Source organism: Enhydra lutris, unplaced genomic scaffold (genome assembly GCF_002288905.1).
Source record: "Enhydra lutris kenyoni isolate GAN:26980312 unplaced genomic scaffold, ASM228890v2 scaffoldscaffold40, whole genome shotgun sequence".
Taxonomy (NCBI): Eukaryota; Metazoa; Chordata; class Mammalia; order Carnivora; family Mustelidae; genus Enhydra; species Enhydra lutris.
In genome coordinates, this window is record NW_019154124.1 from 2,427,045 (window position 1) to 2,448,943 (window position 21,899).

Consider the following 21,899-nt stretch of genomic DNA (forward strand, 5'->3'; position numbering starts at 1 on the left):
AGCAGTTTAGCAAAGCTTCAACCCCTCATCTGCATATTACCCCAACCAATCCCCGATAACTTCTTTCCACTCCCTCTCTCGCACGGAGGACCTGAATGAGAACTACACTCTCAGCCCTTTGACTCTCTAACGTGCCCTCTCTTTGGCTTCCTCAGATTCAGGCTCCTACCTCTATCTGTGTCTCCTGAACTGCAATTCGAATTGTCCCAAAAAACACCTGTTTGCTTAAATTTTCAGTACATTCTTTCCTGGTCAACAGTACACTTCTATTCAGCAGCATGATTTTTACAATAAAAAAAAAAAAAGGAAACAAAATGAAAAATGCTTGTGTGTACTGTAATCATTATTGAGTATATCCTTGATATTCTCAGATTTAATAGTTATAGTTTTGATCATTTCTGTGCAACCCTGAGGTCAAGGCCTCCAGATCTGTATACTGAAGGCTGCAAGTTCAAGGTGGCGTGTGGAAGCGCACCGTCCCTCACCTGGGAAGCCTCCCATGGGCCACGGCCCAGACTCAACTCAGGATGTTGTCTCCACCCAGTTTTGCTTACACTTATGTCAAGAAGGGAGGTTTTGAAAAACTTTATTTCTTGAAGTAAGCAGGTAAATTTAAGGTTCATATTATACACAGAGAGTACATGATGTCCACAGTTAGTGGCAGAATGTCATTATATACCATAATACTGAATTTTAATACTTCGAAAACGGTAATTATAAAAATTGTTTATGCCAGGTCAAGTGAAAGAGGAAGACAAAGATTTTACATGCACTGTGGTTAGAAAATGAAAGAAGGTGGATGCATAGGAATGAGTACTAGAGGAGGACTGTGTCAAATGTTCGACATTAATCCTTGCAACCACTGTATTAAACACCGACATCACCACATTACCAATGAGGACATTTTTATGGTAAAGCTCCAAGATCCTGATTTGCTCCAGATCACAAAGCCACTCTGCGGCAGAGCCGGAGGACTTGAACCTAGACACCTCTAGTACCAAAATGCTGCTCACAGAGCACAGGAAGCAAAAATACTGACTCCTGAAGTCACACTTCGACAAGTAAATACATCCTTCCATACTGATTCCCACTGTTATCAACGATTCATTTGGTGACCTGAGTCACAAGCTCAGTTATTATTAAAATGCTATGGCTGGGGCACCTGGGTGGCTCAGTGGGTTAAGCCTCTGCCTTCAGCTCAGGGCATGATCTCAGGGTCCTGGGATCCAGCCCTGCATCAGGCTCTCTGCTCATCAGGGAGCCTGCTTCCCCCCCTCTCTCTGCCTGCCTCTCTGCCTACTTGTGATCTCTCTCTCTGTCAAATAAATAAAATCTTAAAATAAAATAAAATGTTATGGTTTATAGAAAATCGTATCTTTCAAACTGACCAAGCAAGATAAAATTGTTATTATTTATATACCAGAACACTTTAGCCATATACTTGCAAAGTGACAAATTACTTAGTGAAAACCTTGAAACGGGTAAACTGTATGGTATGTACATTCACCACATAAGAGGGGAAAAAAAAAAAAAACAAGCAACTTCCCACCAGTTTTCTTGAACACTTTCAAACCCCTTCTTCACAGCTCCTTGGGAACCAAGCCTGAAGAAAGGCTCCCCAGCAAGCTCCAAGGACAGGGAATGGTACGGTGCAAGGCACTTCCCGGCAAGAACGCAGGCAGAGGAGATAGTGCAGGTTGACAAAGGCAGGTTGAGAAAGGCAGAAAACCTGTCAGCCTTGGAGAAAAATTAGAGCAGACATTCTCCTCCTGCCCTCTCCAGCCTCTCGAGACAATGAAATTACAGCATGAGGAGCTTCTGATCCGAAATGGTGGGCAGTCTTTGTTCCCTTGGGATCCCTTAGGTTTCCAGGTCTTTCTGACCTGTGTAAGGCAGAGTTTTGCAACACAAGTGCCATCACCATCTCGAAGGTGTATTCTAATTTGTGGGGGGGGGAGTCTTTTCTGTTGTCACAGTAATTCACAGGAGGTCGGTGGCATCTGGGACCTCCTGAAACCCCACTCCTGTATCCTGCACTGCTTTCAATGATCTCACCAGACATCTGGACATTCAGGTTGGCCAAAGAGTCAGCTTATAACCATCAGATCCTAGATCCAAACAGTGTTTATATATAAACACAGTTATTTTACACAGTTTTGCACTGACTTTTCCACAGCACAGCTACAACATAAATCCAAAGAGTTTTCTGGGGTGTTTGTGTATTTTGTTTTGTTTGGAATTTTAGTAATAGACATTCAGCATTTCAAAAGGTCAGGGCATTGCTGCAAAGCCACTGAAGGTGTCTGAATCAACCAGTATGATATACCTGGTCAGACGACATTTGCAGCTTTTATATTCTTCGTGGTTCCACAGGTAAGGGGGAGAATCCTAACTACATTATGTCTTCCATGAACATACTTGAGTGCACACCTGCTGATACACTGATCTAAAGCAAATCAGGATCTGAGCTTGACTGTAAAAATGCCCTCACTCTACTGATGGTAGATTACTTTCCCCTATGCCTCCTTTATACTTTTGCTAGAAACTGTCTCAATGTTCAAATTGTGAGTCGACAGCTTATACAACTATGGTTTCCACCTCCCAGTAGTGAATGGGTGTGGGGTGGGGCAGTTAGGAATAGGGAAGCACCAGGCAAGTGATTTGCAGTAGTCAAGGTAAACATGGGGTTTTGTGTTAGTTTTCTTTCTTTTTTTTTTTTAAAGATGTTATTTATTTATTAGAGAGAGACAGCAGAAGCAGAGGGAGCAACAGACAGAGGGAGAGGGAGAAGCAGGCTCCCCGCTGAGCAGGGAACCCGATGCAGGACTCGATCCTGGGACCCTGGGTAAAAATGACCTGAGCTGAAGGCCAATGCTTAGCCAACTGAGCCACCCTGGTGCCCGAGTCAACACTGGGTTTGGATGACAACTACCAAGAACTCAATCCCTTATACCCACAACCCTCCGTACTCACTTGCAGATATGAAGCACAGGTGTTCCCTGCGCAAACTTTTGGCAAGCTAACAGTAACCTACACAGTCTCTCTAGATTTTTTTAGTCCAGCTGCTGAAATAGGGAAGAAGGTTGTGGAAGCCTTGCTGCTGAAGCAAGTAATGAACATCCGGCTCTGGTGTGCCTGCTACTCTGATTCTCAGGAACTAAGTAGAGAGAAGAGGAGCAGGCAGAAGGCGAGGAAGGACACTGTCGACATTCTGTTCCCCAGAGAGCCTGCCACACGGGCAGGGCCACCAACTGGAGTCAGGGGGCCTGGGATGCATGGGGTCATGTTGTTGATTTAAATTCTCAACTTTGAAAAATATGGAAAGACCTGCCTGCCTCCTTTCAGCGGGGTTTTAGGAAGAATTTTAAAAGAACTTCAGAAAAGAACTAACCCCCCCCAAAATCCAAAAAAACTGAATAAGTTAAAAAAAGGAAAAAAATCTTTGAAAGTACCCATAAGCTATAAATTCCTATTCAAATGTGAGAGGTTGATGTTTATTTATTGTGCGCTAATATGATCAGTTTTAATATTACCACTTTCAAAATACACTAAGCAGCAGTATAAACTCACACACAAAAAAGGTTAACAGATGATGTTTTCAAATGTGACAAGTCAAATTTAGTTTTCCCAGACTCTCGGTTTCCACCTTCAGATTTTCCTATCCTGTGGGTATTCTGTGTGTATTTACTTATGCGCATGCACACACACACACACACACACACACACACATACAGATACTGGAGACTAGGATAATACAGAAGGAAATAAATAGGAAATGTATTATCTGCCTAAAAAAAACAAGCAAATATGATTTAAGACTATACTAAACTCCTAACATTTTTAGATCTTAGTGACTCCTCAGATCTTAGTGAATCCCGAAGGAAAAATACAGAAATATTTATACAGGTTTGACTTTCTCCCAAATGCCATCCCAGGGGATTACTGAGAGGCCTGTGTTCCTCTGAATATCTACATGCTTGTCTAACCAGCGATCCCCTCCCTTCCCAAACTATATACCACCAGATTAGTCTTAATTCCTCTGCTCCCAGGAGATCCAGAAGTAGAACTGATTCAAGCCTTCCTTCATGTCAGAGCGTCCTTACAAGAAAAATGCTCCATGATGTGATGTAGCCTGAATGAGCCTCTCTATTCCCGGCAGCGAAAAGAGCTTCCCACACCTGTGACTCGGGCCCCCACTGGTACCAGCAAGACCTGATTATCTTCTCAACTCTTTATGCCTGGCAGACAAGTGGTGCTAAGTGAACACCTCATCATTAATCAATAAACTGTGAAATCAATAGAGCAAGTCTCCTCGTCCCAGTCATTTTACTTGCTTTATTGAGGTTGGACGTGGGGCCCTGGACAGCTAAGAGTCCTTGTCCCTGAAGAGTTTGACCAAGTCTAGTCGTATTTCCAAATACAATGACTGAAGGGCTTACACCACGCCAAGAAGCTACCTAACCAAAAAATTGGGGTAAATTAGAAATTCTACAGCTTAAATTCTTAAACAACTTAAATTCTATAAAAATAAAAGCAGTCACGGCAACTCTCTCAGGTCCCCTCCCTCTTCAGGAGCTTTGTTTTGTTTTGTTTGAAGATTTGATTTATTTATTTGAGAGACAGAGAGAGTGAGAGAGAGCAAAAGCTGAGAGGAGAGGGAGAAGCAGGTTTCCCGCTGAGCAGGGAGCCCGATGTGGGGCTCGATCCCAGGACCCTAGAATCATGGCCTGAGCCGAAGGCAGACACTTAACCCACTGAGCCACCCAGGCGTCCCTTTTTGGGAGCTTTGTACTACCACTCAATAAACTCTGTACTATTGCTCAAGAAACTTCGATTTGCTGCCCACCAAAAAACAAAACAACACAAAAAAACAAAAGCAGTCAATTGAAAGCATGATACAATGAGTCTGGTCTTCAAAAAAGCTATACCTACTGACAGCAGTGCACAGAGTTTGCATCTCTGAGCATAATACTGGGAAAGAAGCTCCAGGTTAAAGAAGTAAGAGCCCTGAGCTGTGTGTTTGGTCATCACACACACACACACACACACACACACACACACACACACACAAAATCACCATGTCTATACTGGAACTGCATTGGTGACATAGCCCTTTCGCAGAAGTGTTCCTATACCCCAAAGTGAGATGTACACAGTAATCTCGGAGTTGACCAAATAATTAGCATCCCCATTCTCCTATTAGTTGCTTTTTCTAGCAGTAAACACTTTCTGAATCTGTTAACTGTCTAAATAAAAGATTCTAGAAATTATGTAAATTGAGACCATGTTAGTTAATTATTTTTGACACAGTAAACACTTAGCTCAGAATGAATTAAATTCTCTTATGCTTGTGTTTCGAAAATTAAAAATGAAGTAAGCTTCACCCTTGAACCAAGGAAGAATCACCTCTTTTAGAAGACAGCAAATGAACAACAAAACCTGAAATATCTTGCTCATTAACCTAACAAGCACCATTTCAAACTTTCTTATACAAATTTAATTCCTGACATTGAAAAGGACCAGTTAGTTTTATTAAAGGATGAGGAGACTTGACCACCTTTGTAAGTAGTCAGAGACACTCTGATTACTCTTGCTGTTGCCACTGCCCCTGTGAGCCTCTGAGTTCGTTTCCAGGTGGATGCATGGTGCCCAAGACTCAACTGGGATTCAGCCCCTAGAGGGGCTGTGGGGGACTAGGAAAGAGCTACAGTTGGGGGGTACTCTCCAGAGTGTCCCAGTCTTGGCTCCAAGGAAACACAGATTATAAACTGTGTACCCTCAAAGTACTTGTGATCAGACATAATGGGAACTGTTGGAAAGGCAGGCATTTGGGGAACCAATTTGCTTCTTCCTTTCTGATTATATAGCCTGAGGTCAGGGGTCCAACCCACCTAGACATAGGGGGCATGGATGGAGCCTGGCGGAGTTGGATGAAATACAGACACTCAAGCTTTTAGAAAGTACCAGCTTGCAGGACCACTAAAAAGATGTGCATTTTTGTTCTTTCTATTCATGAAATAAAGTCCTCAAAATATAACTGATATTTTATAATACCAAAAAAATATAGGAGCACCTGGGTGGCTCAGTGGGTTAAGCCTCTGCCTTTGGCTCAGGTCTTGGTCTCGGGGTGCTGGGATCGAGCCCCGCATCGGGCTCTCTGCTCAGCGGGGAGCCTGCTTCCCCCTCTCTCTCTGCCTACCTCTGACTACTTGTGATCTCTCTCTATCAGATAAATAAATAAAATCTTTAAAAAAATAAAAATAAAATAAAATACCAATAAAATATAATTATTACCCTAGGAATAAAAAACTACATCTACTTGTTTTTGCTTATAAATGAACTTGATTCTCAACTTTTTAATTCATGAGAACTTCACTCAAAATGTTCTCTAAGGAAAAGAAAAACATAGTTTTGGCTATGAGAGTTCTGAGGTTGCCGAACTTACAGAACTCGGAGAGTGGATGCAGTTACAGTGCTGAGAGAGAGGATCCCAAGTACTTTCAGGATTCTAAAATGTGGGCTCAGAAGAGAAGTAAGATATAAGAAGGGCCACTGTCAAAGCTACCTAAATTCCATCTCTGCTTCTGTGCATATTGAAACAGTCTCTTCTAACAGCTTTTCTTTCTTTCTTTCTTTCTTTTTTTTTTTTTTTAGCAAGTGGTGCGCATGTGTGAGAGCGAGGCAAGAAAGGGGAGGAGGAGGATTAAAATCCCAGGAGACTCCCCACATAGCCGGAACCCTCACCCAGGGCTCCATCTCACCACGCTAAGATCATGGCCTGAGCTGAAATCGAGAGCGGGATGCTCAGCCAACTGAGCCACCCAAGCGCCCCGGACAGTCTCTTCGAAACCTAGGTGTCAACTATGTGCGAAGGGCATATTCATGGAGAAGAATGGCCTGCTGGTAAGAGCTGACCATCCAGACTGCACTACTACTGACATCAGGAGAGCCCAGAGTTGCAAGGGTTCAAAGTGTCACACATCCATAAAGTCACAACAAAACAGACTCAGAAAACATAATTAAGAAAAATAGAAGGGCTTTGAAATGGAGACCAGCTAAGGAAACAATTCGGGGATATGATTAAGGTTGGTCTAATCATAATGGTACAGTTAGAGCAAATACCTACATTCAGACCCTCTCCATAACTTCACAGAAGGAAGACGTACCTGCTATTCTAGTCTCCGCTCAGATGCCCTGTCGGAAACCTCTCTGTGAACGCCAGGTTGAAAGTAGCTCCCTCCAGTTCCCCTCAAGAGCTCTTCCCAGGGGCACCTGGGTGGCTCAGTCCTTCAAGCGTCTGCCTTTGGGTCAGTCATGATCTCGGGTTGGGTTCTGGGATGGAACCCCGAGCGGCATGGGCACCCGGCTCCCTGCTCAGCGGGAAGTCTGCTTCTCCCTCTCCCTCTGCCCCTCCTCACCTCTAACTTGTGCTCTTTCTCGCTCAAATAGATAAATAAAATCTTTAAGAAAAAGAGTTCCCTGCAGCGCTGTAAGTGGTGTCTCAAGGGATTTAAGGCATTATGTTTATTGTCAGCTTCCTTCTCCCCGGCCCCCCAGTCTGCAAACTCTGTGAGGGGAGGGTCCTTTTTTGTCTGTCTGCTTCACTACTGTTTCCCCGGTGTCTAAAACTGCTTGAAATATATTAGGTTCAATAAATACCAAATGAGTAGTGCTAATGGCAATTAATACAATAGGGGTGCTTCCTGACAGCGATTATTTAGGCAAATATAATATTCATAGAAGTATTAAATTCATGAAACCTGTAAGTTAAAATACAGTATTGGGTGAAAATATAAAATATACTTAGAAATAGTAGAGCTTAACTAACCTTTGGCTTTTTGTACAAGTAGCAAAAAGCAATTCCATTTATGCTTCATAATTATGAAAATATAACCCAGATGTTAGTGTCCGAGAGAAATAATAAAAAATTTCACAAGATAATCAGTGCAGAAAACAATGGTACTTCTTACTTAAAATGTGGAAAAGAGCACTTCAAGAGATCCATGTGTCCAACTTTTTTAAAAATCAAGGTGAACTTGACATACAATGAAACGCACAGTATGAAGGATTTTGACAATTTATACATCTACGTAACCAATACTCCCATCAAGATATAAACATTTTGCCTACCTGGCTCAGTCAGTAGAATGTACAACTCTTAATCTTGGGGTTGAAAATTCAAGCCCCACGTTCGGTATAGAGATTATTAAAAAATAAAATCTTAAAAAAAAAGATATAAACATTTCCAGCATCCTGAGATGGTGCCCTGAGCCCCTTGACACAGTCATCCCCGCTATCCCACAGGAAGCTACTGTTAGGATCTCTTTCACCACAATTAAGCTTTGCCTTCCTTTGAATTTCATATAGACGTGAGATTCATTCTAGCTGTTGAGAGGATCAATAGTTTGTTCTTTTTTATTGCTAAGGGTATTCCATCGCATAAATATATCACAATTTATTTACCCACTCTCTTGTTGATGGGCATTTGGGTTGTTTCCAGTTTGGGTTATTTTGAATAAAGTGTCTATAAATATTTATATATAAGCCTTTTTGTGAACATATGTGTTTCTTTCTCTTGAGTAAATGCCTAGAGTGGGATTGCTGGGTCATAGGTGGGAAATGTTTAATTTTATAAAAACCCCCAGTTTTCCTAAGCGTTTGTACCATTCTCACAGGCAATATATGAGAGTTCTAGTTATTCCTTGACAAGGTCAGGAATGTCCTCTTATTTTAGTTGTTCTTGTGTGTGCTGAACGATATCTCATTGTGGTTTTCACTTTCATATCCTTGATAACTAAAAATACTGAGCACCAGCCTCTGTGCTTCCTGGCCATTTTGATGTCTTTTTCATTGAACTATTCAAGTCTTTTACTCAGTTTGATTGGAGTGTTTCATTATTGAGTTTTAACAGTTCCTTTTTCAGTAATGACATGTTTTCAGTAATGACAATGATAGACTATAAAATAGAAAAAAATCCTAGTTGTAAGAACAAAAATGGTAAGTTACTTAGAAATAAAACTTAGAAATGATAAGTTACTTAGAAATAAAATTTCCATGTTCATGGAAAGTTCAAGACTCAATACCATTAAAATGTCTTTTCTCTCCAAATTTGTTTATAAATCAAGTACAATTCCAATAAAACTCCCAATAAAGTTTTCCAAAATTTTAAGCTTATCTTAAAAGATCTATGGAATAATAAGAACCTATGAATAAACAATTCTGGGACAAAAAAAATAAACAAACCAAGGTGAGACTTACCCTCTTTACCATATGAAGACCATATAAAGTCATATTAATCTTAATTAGGTAAAGAGGTAATGATGAAAGAAAAAACAACAGAATAGACTAGAGATGTTAAGTACATTCACAAAACATTTACAGAAAATTGATATTTAAAAATCAGTGGGGGAAAGGTAATAAATGATGCATATTTTAAAAAATAAAATGAAATTCCCTTCTCAAACCATACACTGAAATATATTATCAACGGATTAAAATCTTAAGTATGAAACTTAACTTAAAATTTAGAAATTAAGAAACTTAATATTAAAAAATTATGTTCAACCAAAATTACCATAAATGAAATGAAAAGAAACCCAAGACTGGAGGAAGATTCTTCCACTGCATGTTATCAACAAAGAATTAATAACCAGAATATTAATATGAAGAAAGAAAAAGAAAGAAAGGAGGGAAGGAAAGAAATCCTCCTACAAATCAGGAAGAAAAACATCATTAGTTGGATAAGAAAAATGGCACAGAACAAAAAGTTTTCCCCAGAAGACAAACTACAAATATGGTCAACAAACATAAAAAGATGCTCCGTGTTACTAGTAATCAGGAAAAAGCAAATTCAATTCACAATGGGATTCTATCTAACATCCGGCTACTGGCAAAGCTTGTTAAAATCCAACAAGAGCAAATGTCAGCTTGAACGTGGAGTACCAGGTACTCTTCCACTCTGCTGAGAATGAGAAGTAGTTTAACAACTCTACGCCACAAAATGCCAGTGTGAGGGGGTAGTTACAGCTACGCATGCCTTACAACCAGCCTCTCCACACCTATGTATATATCCTCGGGTAGCAGTTCTCAAACTTTTTGGTCTCAAAACCTCTGTCCACTCTTAAAAATTATTTGCTTTTATGGGTCCTATCCACTGCAATTTGTTGTATTAGAAATTAAAACTGCTAAATTAGAACAATATTTCACTTAAAACTACCAACAACAAAACAATGCATGGTATTACAAATAACGTATTTTTAAGGAAAATAACTATACTTCCCAAAACAAGCAAATTTTCGTAAAAAGAATGACTTTGTTCTACTTTTTTGCAAATCGAATATAATGGGAGAAAACTGGGTTCTCACATCTGCTTCCACTTTGAGATGTGTTACAATATCATACATCATGTACCCTCTAAAAAACTCTACCATTCACACGACAGAATGCGAAGGGGAAAACGGCAAAGAACATTGTTGTTGTTGTTGTTATAGCTTTCACCCTACAGACTCCCTGAAACAGTCTAGGATTGGGAAGGAATGATCCTTCAAGGGGTCCCCAGACCACACTTTGAAAACCATCTTTAAAATTCTAGTACATGTGCATCACACACACACACACACACACACACACACACACACACACACACAGAGTTCACTACAGCACTATAATTTGTTTCCAACAAATTGGAAATACCCAAAGTATTTGTCAAAGAGTAGATAAAGCTTCCATTTATACAAAGGCATACTACATAGCAGTCTAAAATAAATGAACTAAATCTACATGAATCAATGGAACATCATCTCAAAAACTGTTCTCAAAAATAAAGTGGGAGCCCCTGAGTGGCTCAGTGGGTTAAATCTCCTGCGTTCAGCTCAGGTCATGATCTCAGGGTCCTGGGATCGAGCCCCATATCGGGATCCCTACTCAGCCTGCTTCCCTCTCTCTCTCTCTGCCTGCCTCTCTGCCAACTTGTGATCCCTGTCTGTCAAATAAATCAAAAAATCTTTGGAAAAAAAAAAAGTGGAAAATTATAATTTACATAAATGAAACTTTTGTAAGTGACACAATTCATACAAGCTTTGAAAATATGCAAAACAGGGACGCGTGGGTGGCTCAGTCAGTTAAGCATCCGACTCTTGATTTCAGCTCAGGTCATGATCTCAGGGTCTTGAGACAGAGCCCTGCGATGGGCTCTGTGCTGGGTGTGAAGCCTGCTTGGGATTCTCTCTCTGTCTCTTCCTCTGCCTCTCCCAACCTTTGTGTGCATGCTCCCTCACTCTCTCTCTCAGAAAAACTAAAATAAAACATTAAAAAATGTTAAAATTTGTAAAAGCCAGGAGATGACTTGTGTGAGAGTTCCTTAGTGTCTGTTCCTTTCTGTAGAGTGGAAATATCTCACAATAAACAAAGGGGAATAAAAGGTTCTGGTCTAATTAGTGTTGGCAGAAAAAAATATCTCAAATATGCTCTAACACTATCAGAATTAATTCACACTGTGAATTTTTAACTTTATCTTTGACATGGAAAAACTAGATATTTAAGATATACAACTTGATGTTTTGATATATGTCTTGAAAAGATCACTCCAGTCAAGCTAAATAACTTTGTCATCACCTCTGTGTAGCTACCCTTGTGTGTGTGTGTGTGTGTGTGTGTGTGTGTAGATTTAACTTAACACCTATCCTCCGAGCCAATTTCAAGTATATGACACAGTATTGGCAGCTCTAGCATCAGGATGCTGTGAGGCAGATCTCGAGAACCCTTTCATCTTGTGTTAACTGAAACTTTGTACCCTTTTGATGCTAAATGTACTCTTAAAATATTTTTCACAAAACACTCTTTTTACAAATGAGTTTTTATTAGAATTCAAATACTGACATACCTTCTGGATTCTTTTTAAGGGATTACAAGGAAATAATTTTAAGACTTTTTATGAATCAAAAGCCCTAATACTGCTTTGTCGATAAATGGTCATTAGTGACAGTCAAAGAAATCAGAGGCCTGTGAACAACTCCAGGGACAAACAAAGGTATCCGAGAGGATGGTCTTTTTTTCCTTCTAAAAATATATACAGATAGCAATGTGTAGTGGAGCAAGCACAGAATTCTGAGTTTTCAGCATAAAACTGCATTGTAATAATGTAAAACTTCGGGAGGTAGAAATCTGTCCCACCACCGAGCTTACTTTCACAAATATTATGACACGAGGAAATGGCAACAAGCTATCAATTTAATACAACAAATTTTCTCCAATTAATTTATATTTTAGGCATATATTCCTATTTTTACTATAAGCATCTGCCTCATTTAAATAAAGTGACTATTTTCAAGACTCCTACCTACATTTTACTAAGATGTTTTAAAATGACTTGTGAATATTTAAATGAAACCATAAACATGGGAGCTTCTGCACACACGAACTTATTTATTCTGCCAGTTAAACATGGATTCCCAAGGGAGGGGAAGGTGTGAAAACAGAGCAAAGCTTTATACCATTGCTTTTAAAAAAATTTTTTTTTAAGTCGGACTATTTACCTTGCATTTCAAATGGAATTCAAGAAGGGCTTGAGATTTAAAGGAGCACGGGCTTGTTAAAGTCTGAAACACTTAGCTAAATGATCTAAAGACTCTACTTTTATACTTTCCACTAATAACTTTTTTTTTAAGTACCACCATGATACTGCCTTGAAAGCAATCTCTAGATTTTTATATTTCCAATCAAACTTCATTTCCAAAAACTTTCATTTTTCTCACTGACTTTTTTTTTTTTCTTTGAGATTTTATTTTGTCAGAGAGAGGGAGAGCAACAGAGAGCACCAGCAGGGCGAGGAGCAGGCAGAGGGAGAAGCAGGCTCCCTGCTAAGAAGGAAGCCCGATACAGGGGTCCATCCCAGGACCCCGGAATCACAACCAGAGCTGAAGGCAGACGCTTAACCAGCTGAGCCACCCTGGCGTCCCTTTCACTGACTTGTAAAGGTCTCCCATTCTCCCTTTCATTCACCCTCCCTCTCTTTAACAAACCTAAATATAATGCTTAGTATGCGCCAAACACGGTCATCCCACTTAATTCTCACAACAACCCTCTCTGGTAGGTACTATCGTTATTCCCATTTCAGGGAGAAAGAAACTGAGACACAGATGGCAAAGTAACTTGCTCAAGGTGCCAAAAGTTACAATGGCAGAGCCAGGATTCAGATGCAGAATCCGTGCCAAAGTCAGTCCTATTTTTTTTTCTTAATTTCCATTGTTTATGATTTTTCATGTCACTACTTTAAATTTTCAGCAACTAAACACAATCTATGTGTTTTCCACAAACTACGGGGTTTAACAAATGTGAGGCAGAGCACAAGGGGCTCTACTGACCAGGTTTCTCACATTAGTGGAGGGACGGGAAAAAAAAAAAAAAAAGAGAGAGAGAGAATGACATGGTTGTACAGGGAAGGGCTGAGGCAGGAGATCACATTTTCAGTTGAGGACGAAATTATCTGGAGCCTGTAAGTGGAGATGGCTGGGAGGCAGACAGACACATGGGTCTGAATCTCATAGACAGGAGGTCTGGGCTGGTGCTGGGGGGAAAGCCAAAGGGCAAGTGAGCCTTGGGAGGTGGGCAGGACTCACGCAATAAAGGCAGTAGGAATGGCAACGGAAGGCCAAGAGATTAAAAAAAAAAAGGACAAAGCAGGTTCAGGGCCACAGACAAGTTTCGGATTTAGCATGGGGCTCATATAAAGCAGAAGCAGCTACATGAAGTCTGGGTGGGTCAGAATGTGTCCTCAATGAGAAACATTCCATCAGAGGGGCACCTGGGTGGCTCTGTCGGTTAAGCTGCCGCCCCTTGATTTCTGCTCAGGTCATGATCTCAGCGTCATGACTCGCAGTCTGCCTGAGAGTCTTTCCCTCTGCTCCCTCGCACCCCACTCTCTCTCTCTCTGTAACAAATCTTTAAAAAAAAACAAGAAACACTCTATTAGAAATCCTCTGTGCCTGTGTGCTTTTGCATTCTGCAGAATGACCAAATATCAGGCCAATATTGGATAAAGCCTCATTTTTAATATAATGAAGTATAAATCTATGAAACTGAAGATAGGCTAAGGCGTTTCCATTTCATGAAAACGTTTTAAAATGCATTAATGTAATGGGTTATTAGGAGACTATTTTAAATGTTTACATGCCTTCAGAAGGCTTCAATCACTCCAGAAATATACATGTGTGGACATTTAAAATTAAATTATGACACATTTAGTATTCAACTGCGGTTAAGTTAAGTTATACTGGAGCACCTACTATGGGCAGGGAAAGTCTTGGAGGGAGAGAGCCTGTGCCTACCTATTCCCGCCCGCCTGGGGTGAGGACACCTCCCGTTTGCAAAGCTTATGCTGATGCATATGGCATATTCATCCTGCCCGACGGATGGCATTAGTGCCAACCAGAGCTTTGTGAAGATTACTGGGAGGGTGAAATGCAAGTTAACCTCTGGAGAAAGAGTGGGATTTGGAAGAACGTTAAGGAAAGAGAGGACTGGGCACTAAGAACCAAGACAATAACTCACACAACAGTATTTCTGAAGATTAAATCCACTGAGCACCCTACCGCGTGCCTCTCAGGGCTGTGCTTCACGTAATGAATCCCTGTAAGGGACTTGCCTTCCTTTCACATCTTTTTCTAGTTAAAATGTATTTAGTAGGCAATACAAGTATATCATAAACATTTTTTCAAAAGTTACCAAAAAGGAGATCTTGAAAAGTCTCCCTCCTGACCAACTATCGTCTCTCCAGCTGCCCCTCCTGAGATACTCGATAAAACCACATTTCTGTAAACTGTTTAAACTTTTTCTTCTAATTCTGATTAGCGTTTCCATGATTTAGTGATTCCTAACTAAACACCTATAATGGGATAGTATTCTCTTGGTCACATCCCCGCAAAAAACAAGTACTCTACAATCTCGGCTGGACTTTGAGATGTGGACAGGAATACAGGTTTAAAAGAAAAAGCCTGGATCTTACCTTATTTCCTTTTTATAAGATAGGATTTTCCTCTTTATTGCAGCCAAACTTCTGCTGAGTCAATTAACTTACCTAATGAACGTCTATTAAAACACGCACACGCGTGCATGCACACGGCCCTACCTACCCGCAGGTCCCTTATAATCTAGCAGCTTAAATCAGGAAAGCAAAATTGAGCAGAGGCATTTTATGTATTAACAGACTATCAGGTTAAGCTATGGTCTCCAAAATGGTTCACGTACCCTAAGGCAGAGGGTAAGGCAATCTTTGGCATGCAGGAAAAAATCAGAACTTGCTTACGATTACTTTTTACTTCTTCCTTTCAAAGTTTATACTGTGGGGTGCTTTAACACACAAAAGTAGAAGGGTACATGCATAACATTTTTAAAGACATACTCAGTGTGTCTTTAAAGTGCACGCTCATAAAGGAGTGCATACTCAGATACCTTCTGCCGGTGAGGGCACAGAATCAAAAAAGTTTTGAGAATTAAACAGCTCAGTATATCGAGTGCTAAAAATAAATACTTTATCAAGTTTCTAAAGTATATGAGGGGCTAATTTGAGTGAAACAGAGAAAACAAATTGTAAAAGGGACAGATCAGTATTTGGCTGGGCTGTACATTTTTAGAGACAAAAGTAGAGAGCTTATTTTTTGATATGTGGTTCTTTTTAACCATATTCCTGCTATGAAAGTTATTGAAAATGAAGTGTACCACGATTAAGGAGATGGGCTCTGAACCCAAGGTCAGGTTCATATCCTGACTCCATCCCCTACTTGGGAAGGGCTAAATTGGTGCATGTATAAATGGCCTTGTTCAGTGTCTGGCACTTAAGCTGCCAAAAATGTTGATCATTATTATTAAATAAAAGGAGCATCATTTAACAAACATTAGCTTTCTACAGAAACTGAAATGAAACAGCTGAGTCATGTTTTAATTCAGCTTCACCTTTTGGAAAGATGCTTTTTGGGTCCAACTGAAATGTATTTAAACACATGGAAGCTTTTTGCCTTCTTTTTTGTATTAAAAAAATTCCCTCAACATCACTCCCATGAACTATTTGGTCTTGGAACAGCTAATGTAAATTAAACAATGTCAGGCCCTAGCCAAACGGATACGGGAATAACTGTATACAGTATATCTTCTTGGCTTCACTTTCATGTGGAACATGTGTTTACATTTTGACCTTTTGTCTTTTTTTTTTTTTTTAAATGTAGAGACATTTTTAAACAGCAGCAACTGGAATGATTTTTTTTTTAGGTTTCCAAACATATTAAGTTACACATGGCAGTGCCCATTGCTGAAACATTTATAAATGTTACACCAACTGTGTTTATAGTTCTGATTTTTTTTAGATTGTTTTGTTTTCATATAAGCCATGACCTAAAAAAATTTAGCTCAAATTCTTTCCACAAAATAATTACATAATGGAATAGTCTGAGTCATTTTGAATTTCTGAAATACAAAACTCGCTCCCATAAAATAAAGACAGTGATCAGCATATAGCGAGGTTTCTATATGGTTTTCTGTTTTTTGTTTTTTTTTACTATTTCAACCATACCAAAATAGTATGGATGAAACCAAAAGGACTATAAGAATAGGACAAAGAACATAGTGATAATCCGTTCAACTCAGAAAAATCACTGCACTCTGTTTTCTTTCCCATTGTCTGTCCTTAAGCAATTGACATAAAAATAAAGCCTGTATTATATTTCACTACAACAACAACAAAAAAATCAAAGAACAAAAAAAGTGGTAATTCCGAAGGTAAGAGTACAAAAGTACTTCTCGTTAGCCTAGGCTTTCAAACTGTAACTACCACCTTGATGGAAGACAGAGAGAATTTATATGTAAGTTAATATCAATAATGTAAGGGTTAGTGCTATGAACAAAGACCAAAATCAACTAAACTGGGGCAAGGAGTTTCCAGGGCTCTCAGCTGCCCCATCTACTGAATGAAATAGATTACATGTACTATCTAGAAGACAGTACCTGACAAAAGGATTGTTTCCTAAGTCCAGAGATGGTAAACTTAAGAGAATAATAATTTCTTTTTTCTTTAAATTTTAAAAAAAAAGGGAAGGAAGGAGTTGGCACCCAGCCAATATTTCTGCAGTGAATAAATGAGTGAGTGAATGAGCACAGCATTCTCCCTTCAACTTTTCATACATCCCTTCTGCTAACAGGCCACCCCAGGTCCCAGCCCCGTGCTGGTATCAACGAGTGTAGACACCACTCAGGGGACCCTGCAGTCGGCCAAACTCCTTCACTGAATCCCAACCTCCACCACAGGCTTTTCTCTAATTGCTACTACCCTCATTAAATGACTTCCTTAATGGGTCACAAATAAGCTTCTCATTGAGGAATTTAAAGGTCTCTTTTCCGTATTTACACAGCTGAAAAAGAAACACATTTGCTTTTCTTGAGGCAGCTAAGAACAAAATCTTGACAGCTGGAAATTTACTGGAACCCAAGGAATGGGATTTGCAACAATAACAACCATTAAATATTTACTCCATCCCACCCAGACACAGCACATCACTGTAGGTTCAACCTCAAATGGAAAGCTTATCATTGTCTTACATTAAATAATGGCAAAACGGTTTGATTTTTAAGACAGGTAGACAAATTAAAGTATCCTTCACTTTTTGTTCACGTGTTTTTATTCTATGAACTCTTCAAAGTATAAGTTAGACAAAGAACCTTCCACAAGTCCCAACTGATGTTACTCCTCTCTTCCTCCCTCCCTCCCTCCCTCCCTCCCTCCCTCTTCCCCAAGCCTAAGGCTAACTGATGGGTAAGAGTTTGAGAAAGGACACTATTTCAAGTCCTTTGATTTCCCTAAGTTATTCACTTAATACTACTATTAAAATGAATAATGTTCTTCACTGTTCTACTCTGAAAATCACAATTACCAACTAAACTCAATATTTCTAAATTCTTCTCTATTATTGTTTTATGCTCATAATTAAAATAATGGCTTCAATATTTTAGCCATTGTCATGAATGATGTGATTCCCGTTTCGGAGGATTCAAAAGTACCATATAAATTTAAAACTTACAATATAAATTTCTAATAGCCAAAGACCATAAAGCTTCATTAATTATAAAATTCTGCAGCTCTTAGCTACAAATTACAAGCTGAAAGGATGTGGGTTTTATTACCATGCAACATAACTTCACATTAAATCCTAAGTGGGAAATGCCACGTAAGCTCATTTCCTACTTCATTTCTCTAAAAAGTGCAAACACGAGATTCATTCCCACAAAATAACAATGAAATTGCTATTCTGCAAGAAGTTTACACTTCTGAAACATTTCGTGTTAATGAGATCATTTGTCTTACACGGAAACAATGCTGGCTATGTGCACTGGTCCTGAGGCCCTTATAAATATTAATCCATTTATCTGCTAACAACCTTACGAGGTAAGGATCATTAGTATGATAATACGTCAATACGCCAAGCACAACGTTTCATACATGAAGGGAAATGAACGTTGTCTGACTTTCACGAACATTTTCAAGCCAATGAAGTGTACTGAAGAGGGGAATGAAGAGCTAACAATTGGTTGCTTTGTCTCCTCATCATCTCTAGTAGCCACCAAGAGAGCAGGTTCTTAAGAATGCAGAGATAGGGGCGCCTGGGTGGCTCAGTGGGTTAAGCCGCTGCCTTTGGCTCAGGTCATGATCTCAGAGTCCTGGGATCGAGCCCCGCATCGGGCTCTCTGCTCTCTAGGGGAGCCTGCTTCCTCCTCTCTCTCTGCCTGCCTCTCTGCCTGCTTGTGATCTCTCTGTCAAATAAATAAATAAAATCTTTAAAAAAAAAAAAAAAAAAGAATGCAGAGATAACAGGGAGCCTAATAAATCAGCCAGAGGAGCACTTCATTAGAGCTGGGATTACTGCCCAAAAAGTCAATTGGCCAAAGTGTTTCGTACTCCCGGTTTGGGCACGGTGAAGAACATTCGCACAGCAGGTTCTTTGGGAGCCAATATATCTACTGCTGGGACTCCTTTGGCCAATACATTTCAGGAAGACCAAATAAACCACTTCAGACAGCTCAACTTCTAAGCCCTATGCTTCAAGTTCCAATGAAGCTTAGTTCTTCTGATGCTGCAGCAGAGACACAGAGATAAAGAATAATTTGCTCATAATCCTCTAAGAAAACTTCTTAGACACGTGACTATTCTTTCAATTGCTCCTAAAGCAACCATGTCTTCTCATGAAAGAAATTTGTTCTCTTAATCTCCCCCGACCACCACCACCTGCTCCAACTTTCCAATATTTTGTGTGATTTTAAGGATCTCTTATAAATTCCCCATATTCCCTTTAAATTGTAAAAAAAAATCAAGATTTGACATAGGTCAGAATTAAGAGGATTAAGTCATAGTGTGTCTATATCTTGACGTGCTTGCTTTATAAGGTATTCTGAATTTCAGACGTATCCACTTTGAACTCTGGATTTTTTTTTCCCACAATATGGAAAATTAGTTCTGTATTTTATATACAGTATATTTTATTTTTTATTTTATTTTTTTAAAAGATTTTATTTATTTATTTGACAGAGAGAGAGAGATCACAAGTAGGCAGAGAGGCAGGCAGAGAGAGGAGGAAGCAGGCTCCCTGCTGAGCAGAGAGCCCGATGTGGGGCTCGATCCCAGGACCCTGAGATCATGGGCTGTGCCGAAGGCAGAGGCTTTAACCCACTGAGCCACCCAGGCGCCCCTACAATATATTTTATATATAGTAGCTTCTTTTTCTTCCAGTTTGATTGCTCTTCATGTACCCACATGTAATTTTTTTCTGACCACTTGTCAATTTATAGGGGTAATTTGGAATTTTATTTACTTCGTTTTATAATTTCAGCAATTTCACTAAAGAAATTATTGAGCAACACAAGATCTCACAATGATGCCTGCATGAAACCATTAATTACCACAATTCCACTCCAAATTAGTACTGATCCAGCTCTTTGGCCTGCAGTTAACCCTCTGAATATATTCTAAGCCTGGGGACACTACACTTCCGCAACATGTCATGCTTGCTTTCCCTTGGATGGGGATGAGGGAGGCAGTCTCCACTATAGTTTCTTTCAAAACTTAAAGAGTTCCCTAGAAGGGTTATTACCATACGTCATTATCATTCTAATACCTAAAGGCAGCCCTTTTAACCAGAACTGATAGCAAACTGAAATGAACAGAAGTAATAAAATTAGAAAACAGGAGAGAGATGGGACAGCTACCCGTGGAAAAAGGGATTCTCTGCCCATTTGGCCCAGTGCTATCAATGGCCATGCTACCAGATCCTAGCTCACTTATTTGATTCCATCACTACACTGAGATCAAGGTCATATGCTGGATCCCCACGTGAGTCAAATGGACAGCAGTCTCATGGTGAAAAATTTGCCCAACCTCTCATAAATACCATCACTTGTCCTAAAGGGATTCATGAAAGTGAATACAAACCAATCCATGCAAATTCATCACCATTCCTGGAAAAATAACCAGGAAAACCCGATCTGTGAGTCAGTCCATTGGACAAATTTCATTTAGGATGAACACTCTGATGGTCCTGGGTTGGTCAGATGTGAGTAAGAAACTATGCTCTGGGGGCGCCGGGGTGGCTCAGTCATTAAGAGTCTGCCTTTGGCTCAGGTCATGATCCCAGGGTCTTGGGATCAAGTCCCACATCAGGCTCCCTGCTCTGCGGGAACCCTGCTTCTCCTCCCACTCCCCCCTGCTGTGTTCCCTCTCTCACTGTGTCTCTCTGTCAAATAAATAAATAAAATCTTTAAAAAAGAAAAGAAAAAAAAAAAAAGAAACTACGCTCTGCTACTTACTAGTCCCGTGTGTAACCCTGGACAAGTTCATTTTTCAGAGTCTTATAGATAAAACACATCAAGGGTCTCAGGTAGAGTATGACACAAAAGGGATGCTCAAGTAATGTTGGCCCCAGCCCCTCCCAGACATAAAACCGGGGAGTTAAGAGCGGAGGGACGGAGCCAGGCTCTGGAACACACCTGTGTTTCAATCCCAGTTTGGAAACACACTAGCTATGAAACACTGGGCAAATGACAGCCTTGTCCTTCTCATACAGCTGGGGAGTATTTAGGTAATGCCTAGCACATGGCAAATGTTTTTTAAATGTTGGTAAGACAAAGACATTACTATCATCACTATCTGTCGATCGGTGTTTCTCACAGTGTGGTCAGAGAACTACGCATATCAGAATGACCTAAGATGTCTGTTTAAAAAAAGAGGGGGGGGCACCTGGGTGGCTCACTTGTTAAGTGTCTGCCTTCAGCTCTGGTCACGATCCCAGGATCCTGGGATCAAGCCCCACATGGGGCTGCCTGCTTGGCGGGAAGCCTGCTTCTCCCTCTCTCACTTACCCTGCTGTCTTCCCTCTCTTGCTGTGTTTCTCTCTGCCAATTAAATAAGTACATTTAAAAAAAAAAAAAAAAGACCCCATGTCCCACCTTCCCAACCTATTCAAAAAAGCTCTTCAACAGCAGTGCCAGGTAATACTCATTTCTAAATCAGACTTCCTTGAGATGCATTCTAAAATTTTAGAAATTAGGGACTCAGTTGGTTTTATGTTGGGTCACAGTAAATTAAGACTTGTCTTCTAGTACTTACTCTTTACTATGCTATGCTAGGAGAATTACCCAGGATCTGATGTTTTCCTATTTTGGCTATTTTTGCATCTAAACATTAAACTGATAGGTTCACTTACAATTTTTTCCCCCAACAGCACTATTCTGACTTTTCCTCCCCTCTAGCCAGGAGCCAGCAAACTATGGCCTTGGTCTGTGGCCAATTTTGCACAACCCCAACTTCCAGAGGAAATACGTGTTTAAAATGTAAAAAAAAAAAAAAAAAAAAAAAAAAAAAAAAAAAA

The 21,899-nt window shown here is 39.9% G+C and overlaps 1 protein-coding gene across 1 annotated transcript in view; it reads right to left on the reverse strand.

Moving 5' to 3' along the window:
- The window catches only part of LOC111155270 (protein kinase cAMP-dependent type II regulatory subunit beta), a 90,826-nt gene that overhangs the window by 66,149 nt on the left and 2,778 nt on the right, over positions 1-21,899 (reverse strand). The window lies entirely within an intron of this gene.